Source organism: Podarcis vaucheri (genome assembly GCF_965113315.1).
Source record: "Podarcis vaucheri genome assembly, chromosome: 12".
Classification (NCBI taxonomy): Eukaryota; Metazoa; Chordata; class Lepidosauria; order Squamata; family Lacertidae; genus Podarcis; species Podarcis vaucheri.
This window is the reverse complement of record NC_138750.1, coordinates 12430160-12447903: the sequence shown is the minus strand read 5'-3', so window position 1 is coordinate 12447903 and position 17744 is coordinate 12430160. Positions and strand designations below refer to the sequence as shown.

The following is a 17744-nucleotide window of genomic DNA, read 5'->3' as shown; positions in this document are numbered from 1 at the left end:
CTTTACTGAGAGACCAAATCCGGGCACTGGTATAGGATCCAGATGTTAAAAAGAAATGCAGCTGGATGTCAGCAGAATCAGAGGTATGTGCAACATTGCATATATTAAGCTAAAAATGCATTTACATGCCTGTATACAAACATGCATCACATTAGGGAAAATTCCTTGCAAAAATGTGTAAGGCGAAATCTACATTGAAATGAGTTGTTTTTTTAAAAAAATCAAAATTGACAAATTGCTGCAGAAATGTAGAGAACTGAATTTAAGATTGGAAAAATGAGAAACTTTGAGAACCCAAACTGACAGATTCACCCATCTCTAGTTTGTGATGTGGTTCTGGAACAAAAAAAGGGTACAAAAGTGTGTATATTCAGGAGAGCCTGCCAAAAGTGCATATCTTAGGAGAAAGAAGCACCATATTAGGAGGAATGGCTTGCAAAAATGTGTAGGCAAAATTGCATCCAGAAAGTTGTACTAAGATAAATGTACACTAAAATGCTGACAAATTGATGTGAGGAGGGTCCCCCCCAAAAAATGCAAATTGACATATAGTGAACTGAATTAAGATTATATATATATATATATATATATATATATATATATATATATATTCACCTGTCTGTAGTCTTTGTAGGTCTTAACCTCTAAAAGTATTATTTCCCCAAATATCTATTTTTTTCCAAACAGTTGCCCTACCTACAGTATTATTCAAAAGTTAACAGAACTTTATTTCCTTTTAAAATGGAAGCTGAATTTTGTGCACAGTGGCTAGGCTGTACTTCTGCAGAATCACGGCATGCAGGCAGGTGCCACTTGCTTTCCAAAATCTGAAATACCCATTTGTTGCCCATGCAACATGGTTGCCCCTTTGCTCCATCCCCATGCATGCCACATCATTAATGTCTCGGCTCAGCTAATCCTCACCCTTCAAGCTTTCAATTTGGCTGGTGCTCTCCTTGGAAATCCTTTGTCAAGTCACTTACATTGGGAACAAAGGAGGCACCGTTGACAATAGAGGGAATTATTTCTATAGCCAATTTTTACTGCTATACAGGGGGTTGATTATTGGGATTCTTATTTGCTGTCAGTAAAACTTTTCAGGGGCCTCTATTTTCCGCTAAACACGATTCTCGCTGCGTTGCATCTTCCCCCTTGCTTCCATTTGGAGTTATTGGATGGAGAGGCGAATAGGAACCATTCCAACCATAGCGTTGCACCAAAACATCCTGGTACCTGGTCCAGTCAGGGGGGTAGAGTCTAGAGCAGGTCTGGGGAATGGGTGGTACCAGGAGGGGCAGAGCCCAGTGGTTTTAGGTGGGCACAGTAAAATAATAACAATAATGGTTGCATTGTGGAAACTGGATCTGCCAATTTTTGGGGTTTTTTTGTCATCTGGAAACCCTGTGCCATTCTAAGGCGGGGTGTTCTCTGACACATGAGGCCGATGCCGGAAAAGGCATCAAAGCTAGTCTAGGAAATGCAACATCAATCACGGGAGGGATGCCTCTAAACAGCCCCATTAGCAAAATTTCTCACACTGTGCTTGACGAGCTGGCAGTCTTTTAGAAGACTTCAGATGTATAAAATTTTATTGTATTCACCTGCATAGCCACCCTATAATTAGCCTGACTCCTTGCAGTACTCAAGTTCCCAGCAGTTGTCAGCTCCTGTGGCAGAGCAGATAAAAGAAAAGCAAATTTCATGGCACCGAGCGCATGAAAGTGCCCATTTTGCCCTTGTTTACAGGGGCTAGAGAATTCAGTCCTTTACTGAGAGCTCTGAAGTAATGACACTCTGTGAAGCTGAAGCTGTCTGCAAGGATGAGTTAGTAAGAAACATAAGGCAGTAAGAAACATTGGCTTGACAGCACAGTGCTATGCATATGTCTACTCGAAAGTGAATCCCATAGAGCTCAATAGGCCTTATTCCCAGGCGAGTGTGTATAGGATTGCAGTCTGCATTTTTTTGTCAGCTTTCCCCACCTGCTCCACAATGTTTTCCTGATTTTTTATTTTATTTGCATTTTTAAAGTTTACATACTGGCCATTCCGTTTTCTTGTTAAAGGTAAGAATCAAGAACTCTACCGTGGTGAGGATAATGAAATTAAATTAGTGCATTAAATTAAATTATCCTCTGTGTTCCAAAGTATAACACATAGTCTAAGTTTCTGGACTTTGTAAGTTCATACAGATCTTTGGGTGAGCTCTCTCACACTGAAGTCAATTAAAAACATAAGAAGAACCAAAGGTCCACCTATTCCAACACCGTGTTCTCACCGAAGCCAACTAGATGTCTACAGAAAGTTCATAAGTAGGAGCTGAGCACTGCAGCACTCCCACCTGAAATCCCCAGCAGCTAGTATGAAGCTGGTGGCCACCAATGCCTCTTGGAGCACTGAGTTCTGAAGTTTAGCTATGTGCTTGTTAAGTGTAATTGATTGCTAAGTATAATTGAGTTCTTGCTGAGTTAATGATTGTTGTTCTCTGGTAGCTGTTGCAGTGTGAGGCTAAGACAGTCCATCTGTGTCCAAAGGTTCAAATGGTTTGGCAGTCTATACTGGCAGTAGCTCTCCAAGGTTTCAGGCTCTGCCAGTTAGGGATTGAAGGATCTGTCAACATAACTTCTCTTAGTTTCTCAGTTTCCCATTCCCCCAGCCTTAAATTCAGTTCTCCACATTTTGCAGCCATTTGCTATTTTCTTTTTTTTCTTTAAAAAAAACCCTCATAAAAATTTGCCAGCATTTTAGTGCAAATGTCTCCTAATACAGTGGTACCTTGGTTTACGAACTTAATCCGTTCCGGAAGTCCGTTCTTAAACAAAGCGTTCTTAAACCAAGGCATGCTTTCTCATAGCAGCGGGGGACTCAATTTACACTCGACAGGAAGCGAAACATGTTCTGCTTCCAAGGCAAAGTTCACAAACCAAAACACCCACTTCCGGGTTTCCAGTGTTCTTAATCCAAGTTGTTCATTAACTAAGTTGTTCTTAAACCAAGGTACCACTATAAACACATTTTTATATGCAGTTTTGACAAAGGTGCATATTTTTTTGCAAGCAATTTCCTTAATATAATACATTGCTGTATATTATTTTCACTAAGATCTTTATTTCTATGCACATTTGCCTCTAATCTATACATTTTTGTAAAGATGGGTTGGAGAACAGCACTGCAAAAAGTGTGCATTTCAAAGGATAGCTGTGTTTGCATATTGTTTCAGAAAGTGCCAGTTTCATGGGTTCTGCCTTACACACACACTGAATCGAATTTCTCCTCCATCCCCCCTCCCAGTCCTACCAGGAGATGCCATGGCAGGGATTGGAACTGGAACCTTTGTCTGTTTCCTGTTTTTTGCCTTCACTCTAACCTTGCTTCATTTACCCACTCCTCCAGCTCCTACACCTTCTACCATCCTATTCACCAAGAATTTGTGAGGTTGTTACTCATGGATGACTTCCCTTAACACTAAAAAAAAAAGGGTCAGGGAATTCTCAGCCACATTTAGTTACTGGTGAGTCGTAGGAACCTTCAGGCTTAAGCCATAGGAGTGTTAGAATTCCTGCTCCATGATTGCAGTCATGGGATTGTTGTTTATCGCATGACAGTATATGTTTTGGCTCCACAGAGTGGGAAGTGATGGAGACAGGATGTTTGCGTTACTGTGTTCCATGAAGTGGGACTATTGTCCTTTGATCTTTTTCCCTTTGCTGTCTGATGCTAGAGAGAGAGGGAGCCATGTTGCAGTGCTCTCTGTGTGTTTATATGTAAATAAAGTAGATTAGCCAAAATGCTGAGTTGCTGAGATCTGTCATGCAAACTGCGAACACTCTGCTGATCCCTAAGTGTGCCGATGTCTGTTGGCATTGGTCGCTGTGATGTGTGGGCAGATGAAAGCTTTTGAAGCTCCCGAATGATCGTCCAGGATGGAGGGAACATGCCAGTTGGGCATGTGTCTCTGCCAGGGTCCTACTCGAGTGTAGGACGAGCTCCTGACAAGGAGATCCTTTGCAAATTTCTTTTACATTTAATACATTTATGGATCCAGTTTGCTCACCTATTGTTAAATGTCTTGCCTTTTTATTTCCAGGTGTAGGTGCACATGGAGATTAATAATCATCATGGCTAGCTAATAACAGCAACAGCAGTACAGTAATTGTATGAAGATAAAATCAGAGGCTTTTATTCAATTCCCTTTTACTGGCTCAGATAATTTTAAACCGAGTTTCCACTTCTGCATTTAGTGCTATGTTGTTATAGAATAAATTGTCAGACCTTCTGCAGATTATTGTATGCTGGTGTGCTGTTTAGTGGAGCAGGGCAGTGCATCTGTTCTATTATGGCCTGATATTAAAAGAATGAGAGTTCCTCTGTTTTGGTTGGTGTTTATGCAGGAACATTTTGCACTAGTTTCATCTGAGATGGTTCTGTGAGGAAATTTTCAGTGCCGTTTCTACTGGCGGTATCTGAAGTTGCAAAGTAGACTGCTAAAACTTAAAAAAAGAAGGTTTTGGGTGCAATCGTATCCCTGAGATAGGCCCAGGGAGCTATGAGGGTGGAATAAGATGTCAACCACCATAACCCCCGAGAATGATGGTGAAGGACTAGTGATGGAACAGCTGAAAACAGAGTACCAGATGGCTTAGGAGAGCATCACAGGAAAGGAGCACACCAGTGTCAACCCCTAATCTTCCGTGTTGCGTGGACGTGCCTCGTGAGCAGCTGGAATCTACACTAGTAAGTAATTTCCCTCCCATTGACTCATGGAAACAGGGCAAAACGTGGATCACTCTGCATGCTTCCTCCCCATTAGGTTATCCCTAGGCTCAGCCCTACCAAGTGAAATGCCCAGCATTATTTTTTAAAAGTTTCTCTCAGAAACCCCATCCACACTCTTTCCTGCCCCACCCATCTACCCATAATGCATTTCAATATGCAGAGTCTTGGATATTTTTCTGTCAGTCTCTGGCCAATAAGCTTTCTGCGCCACTCAGTCAACATCAAGCTGAAAATATTGCTGTGGCAAGGAGGTCCCACACATCTGCCTCCAGGCAGCAAAACAACAACAACAACAAACAAACAAACAAAACCCCCCAAAACAAAACATTTTTATCGTGCCAGAGCCACTGGCTATTTACATTGGTTGTGCCATTTTCAGTCCCCTGTGTTCTCATTTTCTCAGTTCAGCTCATGTATCTGACATTAACTGGTCTTCCTTTAGGATAGACCCAGGAGCTGTTCTGAGCATGCTCAGAGCTGTTTCCTTCAAGACCACACCTCCAAACAGCTCAAAGCGAGCTCTTTGTGGGCACGCACAAGAAGTGAGTGGTTGTTAGTTTGAGCAGCTTGGGTTGTTGTTTTTTATTTAAAGAAATAGTATTTGTTAACACAGAGAGAGAGAGTGTACAACTGTGGACAGCATGATTCACTTTCTACAACAAACATTCCTTTTTTTAACTTTTAAAACTATTTGCATTTATTCTTTCTCAATGGGCTGGGAAATACTAGAGGGGGATTGGGAAGAGAAATGGTTGACTGTGGAAAGCTTGTGTGTTGCAGCATGTAACAGCTTGTGTTGCTACCTGGTTTGTGGCCTGCCTGAGAAAGATAGTGCCCCTACATTTTTACTCATATTTCAGGTTCTTCAAATGCTAGAAACATACTGGGGTTTGTTTTGTTTTTTAATAAAAAATGAAAGCTAAGAATTAGGGGATTGTGAGTAGAGAACTGTCTGCTTTTGACATCCATGGGACCCAGCCCAGAATGTGGGCAGACCTCAGAGTTGGACCATTTCCACCTCAATCCTAGAGCATGTCTAGTGTATACATGTCTACTCCAGCTGAGTTCAGTGGGGCTTCCTCTCAAGTGAGTGGGTGATCTGCAATATCTAAGAGATCATACCTTTTAGCCCAGGATAGGACAGAACATAGATTGGGATCTGCTTGTAGATCTCTTAGTAATTTGTAGTTCTTGAGCCTAGAAAAAAGTGTCCCAAGCTTTTGGCATAGGAAAGACTAACAATTAAACAATTTAAAATATCAATACTAAACCAGCACAATTTCCCCCCTCAGTTCTATTTATCAATATGCATGCGCAAGAGTACTTACTGCAACAACCTAGCTTGTGGAAGTCATTTCATGAAGGGGGGGAAAAATAGTATCAGCAAATTAATTGAAAAAAGTTTTGCAAAATGAGAGAGCTCATGATTGTACAACAGGACACAACAATGAACCTTTAACCAAGTTAGGAAGATGAAGAAATCCCACAGCAATTTAACAAGCCACTGGCCATTATTCCATTTCGTTCCTCCACTTTTCCATTGAACTTTAATCAGAGAGATTGTTACATTCTTTGGGATGCTTAGCTGAGTTGCAGAATCAGCACAAAACCCAGGACCTCACTGAGAAGATCACACACTGTTTTTGAAAGCATCTCAAGGAATGTATAGCTTGCATACTACAAAAGCAGTTCTAATTAGCCCCAAGAGGCAGTTACATAAGTAACATTGAGAACCTTGCCCAGTCACATTTACTTCCTCCTTGTGATTTTTGTGTGAGTTGCCAGTGTAATGAATCCTCTTTGACAACTGGAGCTAAGAGGCCTTCTAGCTAACAGCACTCCTGAGTAAACAGCCAGTGATCTGTATTTGCAATTCTGCAAAGATCAGTTGGATTCCATTCTTAAGTGTTAACATTTCCCCAGATGGCTCCTCTGTTGAAGGTGGAAGTTATTGCATCCACTTGGGAAATATTAAAGGGGGGGGGGAAACAACACCTTGAGACTTTAGAAATAGCCATATGATACTGTGCCTAATTGATATTTCCTTTTATTTTTAGTGAACCTGTGTGAGGTTTTCAAGCATTCCCCAAAAATCTACGTTATACATTAGCACTGGTTGATATCTGGAGGAAGGCATCCTATGAGGAAGAGTTGAAAGAGTTGGATAAAAGCAGAAAAAGAGAGGACCACAACATGCTTCAATAGAAGAAAAGATATCTACACCAGCCGCCACAGCACTTTCTCACAGAGAGGAGGTTATTGCACCTGTCCTCTGTTCAAGATGGAAGGGAGAGTGGATGTCTAATCCTGGCATCCAGTGGAATAGGGGCCTGTTCAATGTAGGAGTGGCTGATCCTGCTGGGGTCTGTGTGAGAGTGTTCATTCTTTCCAGAAACAAACTGAAAGTTCTTGAATGTTCCAGAAGGTTCTAGTGCAAACATGAGCAGCGTAGGAAGAGCAAACAGCATTTTTATTTTCTTGAGTTTTTGTGAGGATGTTTACGGAGCTCTTTTTTTCAGATGCCATGCAAGGTACTGGTGAGCAACCCCTCGATCCAAGTTATCTGTCTCTATCTATCACAGCATCAGTGTATATGATGCGCTAGAAGACAATATTTGGGGTCTTTAAATACAAGAAGAAGCAAAAGTTCTTCAAATGATCTGAAATTCCAGCTTGCCTGCTAAAACTGTCGTTTTTATTATTATTTTGCACCATCTGGATGTAGTGGGGTTTTTCTGTGAGACAGATAACTGCATCCATCTATGCAACTGAGAATGTCAACTCCTCGGGATATTTCGGGAGAGCAAATAAAAATAGCAAACATGCCCTTGCTTGATAATCCTTCCCCTCACCCCTGCCCCACACTTAGTAACCACTTTCAGAGTGAATCCAGAACTGTAAGGGGATAAAGCAGCTCTTCATTGCCATAAGCTTGAGCGGTACCGGTCTAGTACTTGTGCTTGTGAAATGCATTTCATGCCTCATCTGTTACCTAAATGAGATGTGAAAGCAGTTCACACCTCGTTTACATTTGTGCTATTTTATAGAACAGCAAAGACACAGTTTGGTGAAAGCAATGAAATGAGGTCACCCACCCAGTTCTCTCCTCGGATTGAATCCATGCAGCCTGATCCTCTCAATTCATCAGGTAGGAAATGAATCTTGGATGCTGTGTGGAGAAAAGCCCCCACTTCGTTCTTTCCTGCAGATGGCTTGCTTTTCCCTAGGAAAGTTTGCTGCATAGTCCAGTCGAAAGTTTGGCTTTTGTTGTGCTATAGTGCAAGAGTGTCCCTTCCTATGGCAATGCGAAGTACAGTGGTACCTCGGTAAATACGTTCTGGAGGTCTGTTCTTAACCTGAAATTGTGCTTAACCTGAAGCACCACTTTAGCTAATGGGGCCTTCTGCTGCTGCCACACCACCGCTGCGCAATTTCTGTTCCCATCCTGAAGCAAGGTTCTTAACCCAATGTACTATTTCTGGGTTAGCGGAGTCTGTAACCTGAAGCGTCTGTAACCCGAGGTACCACTGTATTGGTGAGGTATCGCAAAACAACTAATAAAGTGGAATGATGGGCGGATGGTCTGGTATAAATCCACTGCTAATATGCTATTGTTGTATTAATTATCTTCAGCAGAATACACCTGCAAAAACCCTCCACCAGTCTGGAGGGGTCCTTATGGTAGATTTCTTCTTCTTCATCTAGCCCATTATTGTCCACTTCACCTAGAAGCAGCTCTCTAAGGCCACCACAGTCTAGGCAGCTAGACTGCTGACTGGGAGCAGCTGCCAAGGCCACATAACACTGGCCCTAAAGAATCTATACTGGCTCCTAGTACATTTCCAAGCACAATTCAAAGTGTTGCTGTCATTTAAAGCCCTAAATGGCCTTGGCCCTGTATACCTGAAGGAGTGTCTCCACTTTTATCATCCAGCCCAGACACTGAGGTCCAGCTCTGAGGGCCTTCTGGTAGTTCCCTCACTGTGAAAAGTGAAGCTACAAGGAATCAGGCAGAAGGCCTTTTCGGTAGTGGCCCCTGCCCTGTGGAACGCTTTCCAGGTCATGTGGCCAGCTTCTGGCGCAACAGAACACTGGAATGGAAGCTAGAGTGCACAGAAATGCTGTTTACCTTCCCACCACAGTGGAACCCATTTATCTACTCACACTGGTGTGCTTTTGAACTGCTAGGTTGGCAGAAGCTGGGACAGAGCAGCGGGAGCTCACCCCATTGCGCGGGTTCGAACTGCCGACCTTCTGATTGGCAAGTTCAAGAGGCTCAGTGGTTTAGACAACAACGCCACCTGCTTCCTACTGTAAGACCACAGGAGTCAACTCCTTCGGCCCCTGAATAAAATATTTGAGGCGGCCGGGCCCTGCCCCCAAGCTGATGTGCATTGCTATTCAAATGGTGTGTGCACCATGTCATGTGATCGATTATTCAGGGTGAGGCTTACCTGGGTCCCCTCGGTGTTTTATTCAAGTTGGCACCCCTGTGTAAGACTTTGGGGGCTATAATTGTCATACTTTTAACCTAATTTGGGTCCAAGAGATCTCAGAATGACTGAGTGAGGGATTCTGCAGCTTCAGATGTGGCTGAACCCTAATTCTTATCAGCCCCAAGCATCATGATCAGTGGTAAGCGACATCTGGACTTCCACAGCTTCCCCCATCCCTTTCTCATTGGAAGCACGTTCTAATTTCTAACAAAAATGAAGAGATATAAAAATGAAAGCCCATACACTACAAAAACACTAATATTTAAGAAGCACATTGGTGCCACTGCTAAGTCTCAGAGCAATGAAATGCTAAATATGCTTTTGTCCAAAGCCTCAGTTCACTGAGAAGTGAACTGGTGTATATTTTCATTAAAATCATCTGTGAAGGCTCATGCGCAGCTCCTGCACGGACAGGTTTTCATGTTGGTCTTCTGAGCAACTGGATTTCAATAGCTGCTGCACAGTCACTGAGGCAACACCAACCAACATAGAGGTCTATGCCCAAACCATGCACTCCACATATGAGCATGTGTATCTTTGGCATCAGGTGTCTTGAACCAGGGACACTGGCTGCAGGGCTCAGACATTCTACTCCCTGAACCACCATAGCAACTGATGGGGAGAGGAAAACGGGAGCCTGATCTCTCCAGCACTGCAGTACCACCCTTACAGCTACTAGCTCAGCAGGGATCAGGTGACACAATGAGTTAGAAAGGTCCCAGAGGACCTTATCAAGCTATTGACTTTGGACTAGCTCCATGGATTGAGTTGCTTCTGCACTGCCAACTTGAGTGCTAGCCCAAACATCTGCTTGTCTCCAGGCAAGCAGCCCTGGCAGTCTACGAGTTTCAGTAACTCCAATATGATAACATAACGACTTTTGCATAATGAAACACATGGGTAATTTAAATTAATGGGAGAAGGCAGACATATCACTTCTCAGTCTTTCCAATCCAGCTTGGGTTTGTGCATGTACAAAATCAGGCTTCTGGGGTGAGGAATTTTGCATGTGATTTCTCTTAGCTTGACTGAGAAGCTGTCGTTCTCCACCCTCCCTGTTTGACCAGGGCTGCTGATTTCATTACGGGAACATACTTCCATACGACTAAACTATTAAACTGCAATTAAAGTGAAAGCCAGGCCTGAATCTGGAAATTGGCAATGTTTTTGCCTAATTACTGAAAGTATGTGTCAGAGGCTGCCTCAGGTCTCAGCTCACCAAAGACCAACGCCGAGCTCTTCTTATATACAAGGATGTTTATTGCAGTTCATTATTGGTTCCACAACCGAGGCGCGCAGCCCCTAGTCTGTAACGTCAGACATTTGAAGTCCCCTCTGAATCAGTCCCGCCCCTGCACCAACTTAAGAGGCTTGTGCTAGACCACCGCTTCCTGTCTTTCCTTTTCCGCAGGGTCTTTCTGCCCCCCTGGGTTCCTTCCCGCCTGCTCTCTCCTGAAACGGATTCCTGAGATGCCTGTTCCCCCCTCCTTCGTGCTTTGGGGCTGGGCTCCTCCTCCGGGCTTTCTCCATTTCCACGCGCCTCCACATTTGAACTTGGCGCGCGCTCGCTACCCCTGACCTTCCTTTTGACACTTACACTACTCCCTGTACTACTCTCCGCCTCTTCCGGCAGGACGTTCTCCCCAGATCTCCTTCCCCTGTCTCTTTCCTGCTCCGCTCCGTGTGTCACACTGGGAACCCCCCTCTCTTCCCTTCGTTCCTGCTGGGAAGCCGGCCCCGATCTCCCACTCCCGCTCGGGGTTTCCCTGCTGCTTCCCTGCTCCTGGCAGGTCCCCCCTGTGACCCCCCTTGTCCTGACTAGGGGCGCCCCCTCCTGAGAATCCTCCGATTCACTTGAGAGACTCATGGAAGATCTCGAGTCATTGTCATCCTCTTCCTCACTGTCCTGGGATTCTTCCTCGTCGCTCTCCGTCTCCTCCCTCACCTGTGCCTCTGTCTCTGAACCCCTGACAGTATGCAAAACCTCTACTTACTTTGGTTTAATTAATGACAAACAAATCATTGTGTGAACTAAGCAGATACATCAAGGAAGGTAATGGTTCGGTTTCATGAACTGGGCCAAAGTATTTAATTTATGGATGGGCAAAGTTCTTTTATTAGGGGAGTGATATTTGCTTATTTCCGAAATGAATTGATTTCAAATATGCTATCCTAATACGTATACCACATTTTCCTCTGCTTTCCAAATCATCGTTCTCTAGCCAGAACATGGAAAGAAACTTCTTTGCCAAAAGCGCATAACCTAAAGACATCGCCCTCCTTGTCTGTGTGTTTATTCTGGCTCTGGTGGGTCTATATAAAGCAATTAACTGGTCTGCACTCCACAATCCCAGATGTTTATGCAGTTTGGATGACATTCCTGGTGTGCCAGCACATAAACAAAGATCCAAACAAAATCAAACAGCGCAGGCTTATGCCATCTTGGAGAAGATACGTTGCCGGCCAAATGGAAAAGGACAAAATCTGTCAAGAGAAAAGTGTTGTTTCCAAGGTTGATAAAGAGTATTGCAAACATAAGTGGCTAAGAATAAACACTGAAAGCCATAAAATGAACATTGGCACCTTCAGAACCCTTTCCTTTTAATCACTGGACTTTCTCACTTAACTGCTGGATGAAATGCTGAACCATTTTGGCAGATAGTTGATCTGTGATCTGCAGGTGACATCTAGGGTGCTCCAAGACATGCTGCTGGCCTCAAGCAAAAGGCAAAATGGTGCCCCCTTCCATGTGCAGGTGAAGCTAGCTAGATTGGCACTTGAAACAGGACATTTTAGTCTAGAAGCAAGGTAGGCTGAGTTCCTACAGTCCACACACAATCTGGATCTTTTGCCCCTCAAAAGCACTCCTTGAGAAATTGGTTTCATTCTGAAGATAAAACCTCATTGCAGATGGATTCTGCATTCTGCTGTAGAGTGAAAACAGATGCAGGCAGTCCCAGCAAAGGGTGGGAGGTCTGTGCCCAATGACATTGTGGGTGGGCATATACCAAAATTGCAATCACCACTTCCTCCTTCATTCACCAGAGGTATGTGCAGAGAGGAAAGCGACATGGATAATCTAGTTGAGGTGGGTGGGAGGAACAGAGTAAAATAGCTAGAAAAAAAATAGGCTGAGAATGTGACTGCATGTGATTTCTCCTTAAGAAAACTTCTTCTCATGGATAAATGGGTAGATACCAAACCTACCTCCAAGCTCACCAAAAACACTTACGTATGGGATCAGAATTATTTCTCTTTTTATCCACAGAGTATTGTACTTGTAGGAAAATGGGAACAAAATTATTGCTATTGTCTTTATCAATGTGGAAAAGAAAAGAAAAGAAAACTCTGGAAATGCCAATGTACGCTGTGTGACTGCACTGGAGGTATTTTCAGTGAACCTTGAAGTATAAAAAAGGAGTAGGTGTGAAGTTCCTAATTTTAAAATGAGTCATTCATCTATTCTTGAAACTGAATTGCGTTGAGAATCTAGTGCACTCTATGAATGGCAAAGGGTCAATGCTCAGTTCACCTCTTTTGATATTCATGGAACCAATGCTCCAACTGAGTCCCGCAGTTCACCTGTTTGCGCTTCATGCAGACTGATTACGGCAAATGATTCAGAACATCAGCCAAGATGACCCGTGACTGTCTGCGATGAGTGAACTGAATTAACTGCTCGCTTCCACTACATGCAACCTGCTTGTGAAAAGAAGCTGATAGTACATGGAGTGTTGTCTTTGGATGGGATTTATGGCTGGAATGTAGAAACTGAGGGGTATAACCTATTTGAAAGGAATAGACTAAAGAGGAAGGGAGTGGAAAGGATGTGTGCACTTGTGAGGAGATCCAGAATGACAGTATATTGGTAAAAATGGTGCAAGAGGGAAACAATAGTGACTTTACTGCGGGTGTCTGCTATAGACCTCCAAGCCAGAATGAAGACTTGGATGATGCCTTCCTAGATCAGATTACCAAACATTCAAAAAGGAGAGAGAGAGTAGTCATGTGAGACTTCAGCTATCCCAATATCTGATGGATTTCAAATTCTGCCAGTAATGATCCTGTGGTCAAAAATACTTAGAGAAGGAAGTCCAAGATGGATCGGAGTTACTTAAAGGTAAAATATTGAAGCATAGCTGTCAACTTACAGATTTGAAAATAAGGGAGCAGCAGCCTTGAAAATAAGGGATCAGCAGCCAAAATAAGGGATCAACAATTACTTTGATAAAATACATATTTTGTTGCGTGCAAATGGCTTTAGATACCTATTAGGTCCATAAATTACCATATAGCATATATTCAACACAAAAAACAGCAACAATTTGTTGTTGACAAAGGACAGCTGGACATAGAAAGGGCCCCATTACCTTCAGTAGCTTATTTAAGGGACATCATCAATAAGGGACAGCAGCGGGACATGGCCCTGGGACAAGGGACTGTCCCACCAAATAAGGGACGCTTGACAGCTATGTATTGAAGGCACCAATACAGACAATTACAACAAGAAAGAAAAGTGGGAGACATGTAAAGAAACTGGTGTGGCTGAATAAGGAGCTTACAGATGAGTTGAGACTGAAGAAAGGTAAGTATGGAAAAAAGGGGAAATGATGAAGGAAGAGTATACACGAGTAGCCAAGACTTGTAAGGAGAAGGTCTGGTAGGCCAGAGCTCAGAATGAATATAGGCATGCAAGATAGGTCAAAAATAATAGAAACGATTTATTTGGTTATGTCTGAAGCTAGAGAAAGAATAAGCAAGTAGTAGGTCCTCTGCATGGAGACGACCGAGAAATGTTACTGGGTGACAGAAAGCAGGCAGAACCACTGAACACCTACTTTGCCTCTTGCCTTCACCAAAAGGAAAGCAGTGCCCAAACTGGTGATAACAGAATAAACGATGCAAGGAGGGAGCTGTAGCCCAAGATAGGAAAAGAAGTTGTAAGGGTCCATGTAGCTACTTTAAATGAATTCAGATCTTCAGGGCCTGGTGAGCTGAACCTAACGTTACTAAAGGAGCTTGCAGATGTAATCTCAAGGCTTCTGTCTGTGAGCACGTAGAAAAGGATTGCGACTAAACATCAGGAAATAATTTTCTGACAGTGTAAGCTGTTTGATAGTGGAATAGACTCCCTCAGAAGGTGGTAGACGCTGCTTCCTTGGAAGTTTTCAAGCAGAGGTTGGATAGCCATCTGTCATGGATGCTTTAGTTGAGATTCCTAAATTGCAGGGGTTGGACTAGTTGATCCTCAGGGTCTCTTCCAACTCTACTATTCTATGATTTAACCAGGAACTCACTAGCAGAATCAGTTCCCCATCTGCGCAATTAGAGTATAGTAAAGGTAAAGGGACCCCTGACCATTAGGTCCAGTCGTGACCGACTCTGGGGTTGCGGCGCTCATCTCGCTTTACTGGCTGAGGGAGCCAGCATACAGCTTCCAGGTCATGTGGCCAGCATGACTAAGCTGCTTCTGGCAAACCAGAGCAGTGCACGGAAACGCCGTTTACCTTCCCGCCGGAGTGGTACCTATTTATCTACTTGCACTTTGGTGTGCTTTCGAACTGCTAGGTTGGCAGGAGCAGGGACCGAGCAACGGGAGGTCACCCCGTCACGGGGATTCGAACCGCCGACCTTCTGATCGGCAAGTCCTAGGCTCTGTGGTTTAGCCCACAGCGCCACCCGTGTCCCAATTACAGTATAAATTGCTCTTATTATATGCTTGTATTGTTTTATAATTTTACAAGATAAATGTTCTACTGAGAACTCAAATTCCCTCCCTTCAATTCTTCCTTCAGTCCATCTTTTGTCTACTTGTTTCCAGGTAGATGGTAACACGCTAAAACATGCTTTCAATAGCCCATTAAAAGCAATAAAATCTAACAAATGCTGTAACTCTCCCTAGCTGTCCCCTGGATGGGGAGATTAACACACCTGCATATCAATCTTCTCCACAGAAATAAATCCTATTGATTTCTTTTCGGGTTAATTTCTACCGAAGGGTGTTTAGGAATGCAGCCTCCAAGCAACGATAAAACACTTAATAAAACGAGGTGACAAGAATTAACATCACTGAGTTAAAGGCGTGAGGTGGACAAATTGTTCAGATTGGTAAAAACAAAGGGGCATTGTGAACAGCTCCAAAAAGATCTATCCTAATTAGTGAATGGGCAATTAAATGGTGAATGTGTTCAGTGGAAGCAAGTGTAAAGTGAGGCGTATTGGGGCATTCCTACCACAACTTCATGGATGGGGTCTGAGCTGGCAATGACTGACCAGGAAAGGGATCTCGAGTTCATCTCCAGAAGTTTGGAGATCTCAACAACTGTCCCATCTCTCCTTGTTGTTGTTTAGTCATTTAGTCGTGTCTGACTCTTCGTGACCCCATGGACCAGAGGACTCCAGGCACTCCTGTCTTCCACTGCCTCCTGCAGTTTGGTCAAACTCATGTTTGTAGCTTCAAGAACACTGTCCAAACATCTTGTCCTCTGCTGTCCCCTTCTCCTTGTGCCCTCCATCTTTCCCAACATCAGGGTCTTTTCCAGGGAGTCTTCTCTTCTCATGAGGTGGCCAAAGTATTGGAGCCTCGGCTTCAGGATCTGTCCTTCCAGTGAGCACTCAGGGCTGATTTCCTTAGGAATGGAGAGGTTTGATCTTCTTGCGGTCCATGGGACTCTCAAGAGTCTCCTCCAGCACCATAATTCAGGGGCAGACTTTCAAATTTCAGATGTGCCTTGTGCGAGGTCAAAATTTGGCACCCCATTCCTCTCGCTTTCCGCTCTGCTCAATCCACGGCATCATAGCCATGACGGCCTGTGGCGCCCCCTAGGCTTGGTGCCCAGTGTGGCAGAACTGGTCGCTCTGCTCTGAACCCACCTCTGTTTTTTGAGCCACATTATGAATTAGTGAGGAGCATCTCTTAGCGAGGATGGGGACGTGCAGAATCTGCAACACGCTTCATCATCCGTTGGATTTCTTCTTGTATGTGCCAAACCGTTGCAGGATAATGCTTTAATTCTGAGATGAGACAAATACGGAGGTAGCGTTCATTCGGGGACGTGCGAGACAGACAGATATTTATAGCCCATTAATGAGAGCTAATGAAAGCAAGGGTTTGAACAGTTTCTGACAGAAGTGTTTTGTGTGTTCCTGAGAAAGCCGTCAGAGACAGAGATGGAAGCAGTAGGCAAACAACTGAACCATGTAACCAAAAGGAGTGAGGTATCAAGAAAGACCAGCTGGTCACTTCCAGATGCTATTTCTCTGTCCCTGGCAAAATAATCAGCCTGTAATGGACTGAACAGGATCCGGCGAGAAGTTTGGCAGGCAGGCTGGCAGAAGTAGCAAGGCTTCTTCTAGATCCATCAGCACTCTTTGCTTTTAAATCACCTTTTCCCTCTTCTGAGATTTAAACCATCTGCTCCCTGCCTGCACTGCTTTAAGTGTCTTCATTTTTAGGGACATAGAGTCATGCTTTTAGGTCTCTGGTTTCTTGGCCCTTCCACCTCAGCAACCCTAATAATGTCCCTGCCTAGTGAAGCGGCTAAAAAGAGGATATGCTGCTGTGACCCCCGCTGCTCCCTGAAGTGAAATATTGAAGCTTTCATTTTTGTTAGTGAGAAAATCCCTTCTGGACACAAACCCTTCTCCCTGACATGGCAGTTTGCACCTTGGCTGTAATTGAATGTTTCTCGATGGGCCACTGTGAGATCCAAGGCAGTCTTTGTACTAGGAAAGTGGAAGGAAAGGATGCCGATCCATCGTAATGGCTAAGAGACTGAGCTACGGATAAAGATGTTCCTGTGGCGATTTCCCCCTCTACAGTGAACTCAGTGTATTGGTCTCAGGTAAGCCTGTCTCCCTCTCTCCCTCCCTAATCCCTCCCCTCTCTCAGTCTCAGATTTCCATCTGCAATAGGAGAGCAATAATGCCCACTTGCCCTCCAGACGTTGTTGGACTACAAGTCCCATCACCGTGACCGTTGGCCATGCTGGCTGAGGCTGATGGGAATTCTGGTCCACACCATGTGATGAGCAGGTATTTGGCTACCCCAGATATAACTGAAATTCTTGAAAGTAGAATCATAGAATCGTAGAGTTGGGAGGGACCCCAAGAGACATCTAGTCCAAATCCCCTCAAGGCAGGAATCTCAATGGAAGCACCCATGAGATGACCATCCAACATTTGCTTAAAAACCTCCAAGGAAGGAGAGTCCACAACCTCCCAAGGAAGACCATTCCCCTGTTGGAAAGTTCTTCCTGATGTTTAGTTGGAATCTCCTTTGTTGTAACTTGAAGCCTTTGTTTCGAGTCGTACTGTCCAGAGCAGGAGAAAACAAGCTTGCTCCATTTCTATGTGTCAGCCCTTCAGATATTTGAAGCTGGCTTTCATCTCTTCTCAGTGTCCTTTTTTCCAGGCTAAACATACCCATCTCCTTCAACCATTCCTCATAAAGCTTGCTTTCCAGACCCTTGAT

General features: G+C 43.9%; 1 long non-coding RNA gene across 1 annotated transcript; it reads left to right on the top strand.

The window, feature by feature from the left end:
* Positions 1-4322: 4322 nt before the first annotated feature.
* On the top strand, positions 4323-7600 carry LOC309515284. Its single transcript, XR_014212395.1, has 2 exons — positions 4323-4733; positions 6833-7600. It is a non-coding gene; the product is annotated as an uncharacterized lncRNA (long non-coding RNA).
* Positions 7601-17744: the final 10144 nt, after the last annotated feature.